The following is a 7241-nucleotide window of genomic DNA, read 5'->3' as shown; positions in this document are numbered from 1 at the left end:
ATACTGGCCCCGCCCCTGCCCAGTTTAGTGAAGAGCAGGGGCGTGACGCTGCCATGACAACACGAGTTTGACACCCCTGCTCTAGGAGATATAATATTTCCACTGCTATTCTTACGGGTTATCAGCAACCGTTCCCTATTACCTCAATCCAATAAATAATTTCACATAATTCCTGTTACTTACACACACAAAGATAACAAACAAGGAAATTGGCAATGAAAAAATCCATGAAAGAGAAAAAGAGAAGAAAGACAGGTGGGGGGGGGGAATAGGGAAGAGAAATTTAGTGGATGATAGGTTGAATGAGCAACATCTTGTACAAAAGCCTAAAATAATGGGATTAATCACAAATGAAAATAGCAGTTTTAGAGATTTTCAAATTAGGTTATGAGATTACTCTGTTTTTACCAGTGTTCCCTGTGAATGAGCATCCAGGTTGGAAGATAAGCTTCTTTCCATATCCTGCAGTAACTTTCTCTGTCTATAGTTAATATTCAGAAAGAATTCTGGGAACCTCTAAAATCACTTATCTTCCCACATCATATAGATCTGTATGTTCAACAGAAACACCTTTGACTTGCAGGAGACATCTCAAGAAAATTGGCACGGGATTTTATCTAAAGTGATTTTGATGATTCTTAAAATTTAGGCAAATCATTGGCAGAATTTTAAGGAAAAAGCAAAATATTTTGGGGAAGTGTTGCAAAGCTTCTCACTTCTAACTAGAAAAAGTGTGAATAAGGTTCTAGAAGGCATTTTTTTTCAATATTAAGCAAAAAAAAAAAATCAAGAATAAGGGCATAACTTCAAACTGACAGGAGGGAAATTCAGAAATAATGTTAGAATATATTACCTCACAAAAAGAGTAACGGAAGTTTGGAATCAACTTCCAGCAGAGGAAGTGGATCAATCATCAGTTACTGAGGTTAAACATGCTGGGGATAACCAGATGTCTATCATCCAACAAAAATTAAAAATTAAATAAACAAACAAATAAAATGTGACAATAATTAAAAAGGATATTTTTGATCTTTCAAAATGCACAAAAGAATAGGATCTCAGACTTGTAGACCTTCCATATCTACAAGCACTTCAAGAAGCCTTTCTCCATTGTGGAACTGAAGGCTCTCCACCCATCCTCGAGTTAGCAGAAAGCTATGCTGGCATGAAATTGGTTGTCCCTGTTGCCAGGCTATACCCTGCCTTTATTGCCTCTGTTCCTACTCTGTTTAGTCATCTAACTTTCCATCAAGGAAAAAAAAAACCTAACAGAGTTTGGGACTGTTATTAGACAATGTCAGAATAAAGAGGAAAGACTTTGATATTGCACAACTAAGGATGACTTAAATCTTTCACACTCATGGGCTGGGGATAAAATGAAAGTGATGTCATGGTTTATATAGCACAAAATAGATACTGCCGGGACTTGTCTGGGCCGAGGTTAAGTTCAGGTGAGGAAAGGATTCAATAACTTCATGTCAATTTAGAAGCAATTCTGGACCCCTGTGCTTCTGTGACTTCTGTTGGTTTTATTGCCAGCTGAGCTTCAGTGAATCCAACTTGCAACCAGTCAACCCATTTGCAACAGTCTCTGTGGCTCTGTGGGCATCTGCTTCCTCACAGGAAGAAACTCTTGTCTCCCCTGTTCTGTTGGGTCTTCACCTTCAGCCTTCCCAGAAATTCCATTGCAGGTCCTATAAGGATACATTCAAAAGTGAAACTGACCAGTGTCCTGTCAGTTTTCCCCTTGATTTCCATTTGGGGGAGCAATGTGCTGTTTGTGTTTCCTTTTTCCCACCCTTTTTTTCCTTAGGGTGGAGTGAGGGGTGAAGGAATTTTTGATTACTCCAGGGGATTAGAAATGATGGCAATATTACACAATAAATTCCAGTAGCTTTAAAACTCTGCAATTTATTTAGATTGTAGTCCACAGTAGTCTATAATTACCTACTTCATTACTTTGATGATATAAAGTTATGCCATCTCCCTGAGCTTTGTAATACAACAGAATTAAATGGCTTGACAGCTTCATCCTATTACAGTCAGTTCTCATACATGTTTTTTATACAACATGAATTCTCATTTTTGATATTTTCATATTTTGATATGAAAATATCAAAGGCTTGAAGATTAGGAAGGAAATATTTAAAACACAGGCTTTTGCGGATGACGTTGCCTTCATATTAGAAGACCCATTAGACACCGGCCCAAAATTAATGCAGGAAGTTCAGAATTATGGAGAAGTCGCGGGCCTTAAACTTAATAAGAACAAAACCAAAATAATTGTGAAAAATATGACGAACCCACAAACGAAAGAATTAGAAGATTTATTAGGCCTCCAGGTAGTTAAGAAGATAAAATATCTGGGAATATGGATTACGGCGAGACTCTCTTCATTAAAAGATGATAACTATATCCCTTTATTGCAGAAAACTAATCAAGACCTTGATAGGTAGAGGAGGCTTAAATTGTCCCTGACTGGTAAAATTGCGGCGATCAAAATGAATATTTTACCGAAATTTCTATTTCTATTTCAAAATATACCGATAAAATAGATAAAAAAAATTTTTCGGATCTGAATAAACATATCAGGAATTTTTTGTGGGAGGGTAAGAAATCGAGGATTTCTCTCAAGACACTTCAAGGGAAAAGAAATTTGGGAGGGTTCGGGCTCCCTGACTGGGAATCATATCAAAAGGCGGCAAAAATAATTTGGATAAAGGAGTGGATCAAATTACAAGAAGGTAGAATCTTGACACTAGAAGGACACGATCTCCTTGAAGGATGGCACGCTTATCTCTGGGACATAAAGGATAGGAAGAAAACTCATTTCTATAAACATAAAATTAGAGAGACATTGATCCGTACGTGGCTGGAAATTAGACAGAAGATATATACCAAGGTTCCTAGCTGGTTGTCGATTATGGATGCTCTAGTGGCCCCAAATAGAAGAGAGAACTATAAAATGGGCACATATAAGGATATCTTGGATGAAGAAGGGAAGCTCAAGCCCTTGGAAGTGCTGAGGGACCAGGGGTTTATTCTGGATTGGTGGAAATATCTTCAGATTAAGTCTAGATTTCAAGAAGATAGAGATAAACGTGGTATTGAAATGAAATATGGATATTTTGACAAAATTATTTGGGGACCAGATAAGAAAATGCTATCGAAAATCTATAACTTTATATTAGATGAGGATAGAGCTGAGAAGATAGCTAAAAATCAGCTAAGCATTTGGGAGAAAAATTTAGGATATGGCCTTAATTTCAATGACTGGGAGATAGCTTGGAACAGAAATCTCAAAATAACGAAATCGGTAACATTCAGGGAAAATCACTACAAAATGCTGCATAGGTGGTACCTAGCCCCGGACAGGCTGGCCAAAATATTTCCAAATTCTTCTGCTTTATGTTGGAAATGTGGAAAGACGGTCGGCACCTTTTACCATCTGTGGTGGACTTGCCCTGAGACCAAAAAGTTTTGGTTAAAGATCCGACTCTGGCTCTCGGAAATAATGGGACAAGAGATAGCCCTGGCCCCGGAATCCTTCCTCCTAGGTATGATTGAAGATGGTCTCGACAACAATAAAACCCAATTGGCAATTCAAATTATTACTGCGGCTAGATTAGCCTTTGCGAAACTCTGGAAATCCAACTCTACCCCCTCTGAAGAAGCATTAATAAATAAAATTCTAGAGTGCGCAGAGATGGCTAAATTGACGAGCGAGCTAAAAAATGAAGAGAATTTCAAGTACTATGAAATATGGGGAATTTGGTATAACTGGTTAAAGAATAGGATAAAAATATGATAATAGGCTACGATTTGTTAGACACCCGAAATGGACTTAATTGTATAGAAATGTAGAGAATTGTATAGAACTGTATATTGTATAGCTATGGATGAAATTCACTTAATGTTTGATCTATGAAATGTGTAAACATTGCACCTCGGATCAAGATTGTGATTGTACATTGTCTTTTTAAAAAATTGGAAAATTCAATAAAGTATTTAAAAAAAAAAAAAGAATTCTCATTTTTGTCCATAGGCAAGGTAAAAAAAAAAAAAGGTTTGTTTTTATCACAAACCTGTGATAAAAGCCTTGTCCTCTTTTTAATCTGCATTGTGAGACAAAATCAAAAAGGTGTGGCTACATTGTAGTCATCATCCTGACTTTTCTAAAATTCCCTTCCTGAAGATAGCCCAGGTGTTATAAATGTGCTTTTTCCCTCCTAAAATAGTAAAATAATTTAAAGTAAGGTTCCAAACAACGATACTGGTATTAAAACTTCAGGTAGAGAAAGAAAAGAAAAAGCTTTATCAACTGAGGAGAAATTTTGAAAAAAACTGAAAGAGCATGTAACATCATGCATGCTGCTGAAGTGATGTTGTGGACAATTGAAAAAAATGCTGAGAAAATACCAGTGGTGAAATCCAAATTTTTTTACTACCGGTTCTGTGGGTGTGGCTTGGTGGGCTTGGTGTGACTTGGTGGGCATGGCTTGGTGGGCGTGGCAGGGGAAGGATACTGCAAAATCTCCATTCCCACCCCACTCCAGGGGAAGGATACTGCAAAATCCCCATTCCCTCCCCACTCCTGGGGGAAGGATATTGCAAAATCTCCATTCCCACCCTACTCTGGGGCCAGCCAGAGGTGGTATTTCCCTGTTCTCTGAACTACTCTGAACTATTTCCGCTACCAGTTCTCCAAACTGCTCAAAATTTCAGCTATCTGTTCTCCAGAACCTATCAGAACCTGCTGGATTTCACCCCTGGAAAATACCCACAAACTTTTTAGGAGGAACAAGTAAAGTGCTAAAAAGTCTATTAGGACAGGTCATAAAGGAGGAGATGGAACATCTATTAAGAGTTTGGACTGATGATCAAAGATGAGACTGAGGTAAGATTTTGCTTGATAAAAGAGAACTTATTAGCAATATATGAAGACTTCAGAGAAAAAGCTGAAAATCCTGAAGACGTGTTTCTCTCAACTGTGTAAGTACTATATTGGGATTCTTTATTGTATTTGGTTTGCAAAAGTATTTTTGAGTGTCTGCTTCTAATCCTATTCTTCCCCCTAAATCTTATTATTCATTTGCGTGATTTTGCATCACATGAGTTTCTCTAGCAACACAGCTTTTGTAGTACATAAGAGCTGACTATTCAAACATTTGAGAATTTGACACACTGCATCAGATGAATACATCTCTGGGACCTAGCGGTTTATTCCACTTCTTTTTTATGTAGAGGTGAGAGTGTATTGTTGCTCCTAGGCCAGCAGTAGCATGGATATCAAATGAATAACTTTTTCCAGCTAAGTTTTTATTGCTGTTAGGGCTTGGCACTTTGTGTTATCGGTATTCTGAATTCAGCAGGGTAATTGGCAGATTGCTTCCAACTACTTTGGAAAGGATGAGTGATGTGTCAAAGTGTCCTATGTGTCCTTGAAGCCTCCTTTCAACTAATTTACTACATTATTGGTCAACAAGGTATTTTTCATATACCGCAGAGTGCGTGTAGGGTTTCTGCTTTATTGACAACCACGATCCAAGTTATTTCCTCCATGTTCCATTACAGGACTAGTAGCTGACTCTAAGTGGCAATAGGACTGTGTCCTCCATTTGAGGACAGAGGTTAGGTTAGGAAGAACAGGGTCAAGCCAAGTAGAATACTCCCAGCTTGGTCCTTGTGACTTTTGCTATCATTTACCACCACTCCAATCCAAAGCAACTATCTTGCAATGCTGTGTTAATTAATTAGAATTTACTTTTCAGAATAACAAAGGATCACAACCAATGTCTCCATTGCTCTATCTCTATCTCTATCTCTATCTCTATCTCTATCTCTATCTCTATCTCTATCTCTATCTCTATCTCTATCTCTATCTCTATCTCTATTTACCTACCTACCTATCTATCTTCTATATTATGTTGTGGTATAAATGACTTTAGAGGACAAGTGGGACAACTGGCATGTAAATGAATGGGGATGTTCTGGGAAGTGTTTCAGAAGAGATCCTTTCTGAAATTTTTTCCAGAGAATAGAAAGAAAGGAGGGGAGAAATATTTTCTTGTGAGATTGTTTTAAAATAACTTTATATAGAGCTAGTACTCATGGTTGTACATCTTGTCTAGACTAACATAAGTTTTGTATTATTTTAAAATGTTGTAAGCGGCCTAGAATTGCTATTGTGAGCTGGATACCATATAAGTTGAAGATTGAAGAAATGAACAAATAATGGAAAGTGTACATAAAAAGACAATAAATATTTAAAAATAAGCAAGAAACTTTTATCATCTTTCCTATAAGACAATTTATAGAGCAGTTGTTGAACAGGCTTCTGGAATAATTGTTCTGAACTTCCTCCCTTTTAATTGGCAGGGTGAGCTCATTGAAATTCCAGATTGCCCTGGGCTTCTGATTGAGGGGTGGCTTCAAATGCTTGCAATATATATATATATATATCCATGGTCACTTTTTTTCCTGAAATCTAGCTTCCAATTTTTTGTTAATGTTCTTTTAAATGATCTGGGTTACGATACCCTGGATATGCATGTATGCTTCATCACAGATTAGATAAGCAAAGCAAGTAACAATGCTTTGTCTGTATGAAGAGACCTCCAAACACAATGCAGAAATATACACAGATTTCTGGGACATGGATGGAATCATACCTGGAATATGTGTTGAATGCAAATCAGTACAAAGGTATATAAAATAGAAATCCAGGTAGTTCCAGCCCCTGAAGAATCATAACATCATGCCACAGTTTCAAAGAAAGAATTATGGTTCTGCCTTCATCTTATATCCAGAAATCTCAACTGTAGAGACAATTTTGGAAGCCACAATCTAGTTGGGAGATTAGCAGGAGGGAAAAAGCTCCAGATTTTCACAGAAGATGGGAATTTAGCTTTACCTGACGATGCCTCTTTCAACCAGTTATTCCCAATTCTCATGTAAGAGCCAAGTTTCAGTCCCCAACACAGGTAAGGAACAGGTTGGAGGAGAAGTAGAATAAGAATTTTGCCATGGATGGGGAGGAAGTAATTTTGGTCTTTTGATATAAATCTTTGGTTCCTAAATATAAAACATTTGGACACCTCTGAATTGTGGTATGGTGTTTCTTTCTTAGTGGAAGTCCCTCAGACAACCAGGGCTCATGAGTCACTGCTGTAAGCTTAGTTCCTCTGTTTGAGCAAGACTTCTGAGAATTTTCAGACTCTTGTTGATGTTTCCACTAAATA

Source organism: Pantherophis guttatus, chromosome 2, assembly GCF_059756535.1.
Source record: "Pantherophis guttatus breed Tessera chromosome 2, ASM5975653v1, whole genome shotgun sequence".
In the NCBI taxonomy this organism is placed as follows: domain Eukaryota; kingdom Metazoa; phylum Chordata; class Lepidosauria; order Squamata; family Colubridae; genus Pantherophis; species Pantherophis guttatus.
The sequence above is the reverse complement of the archived record's forward strand: the minus strand, read 5'-3'. Positions refer to the sequence as shown.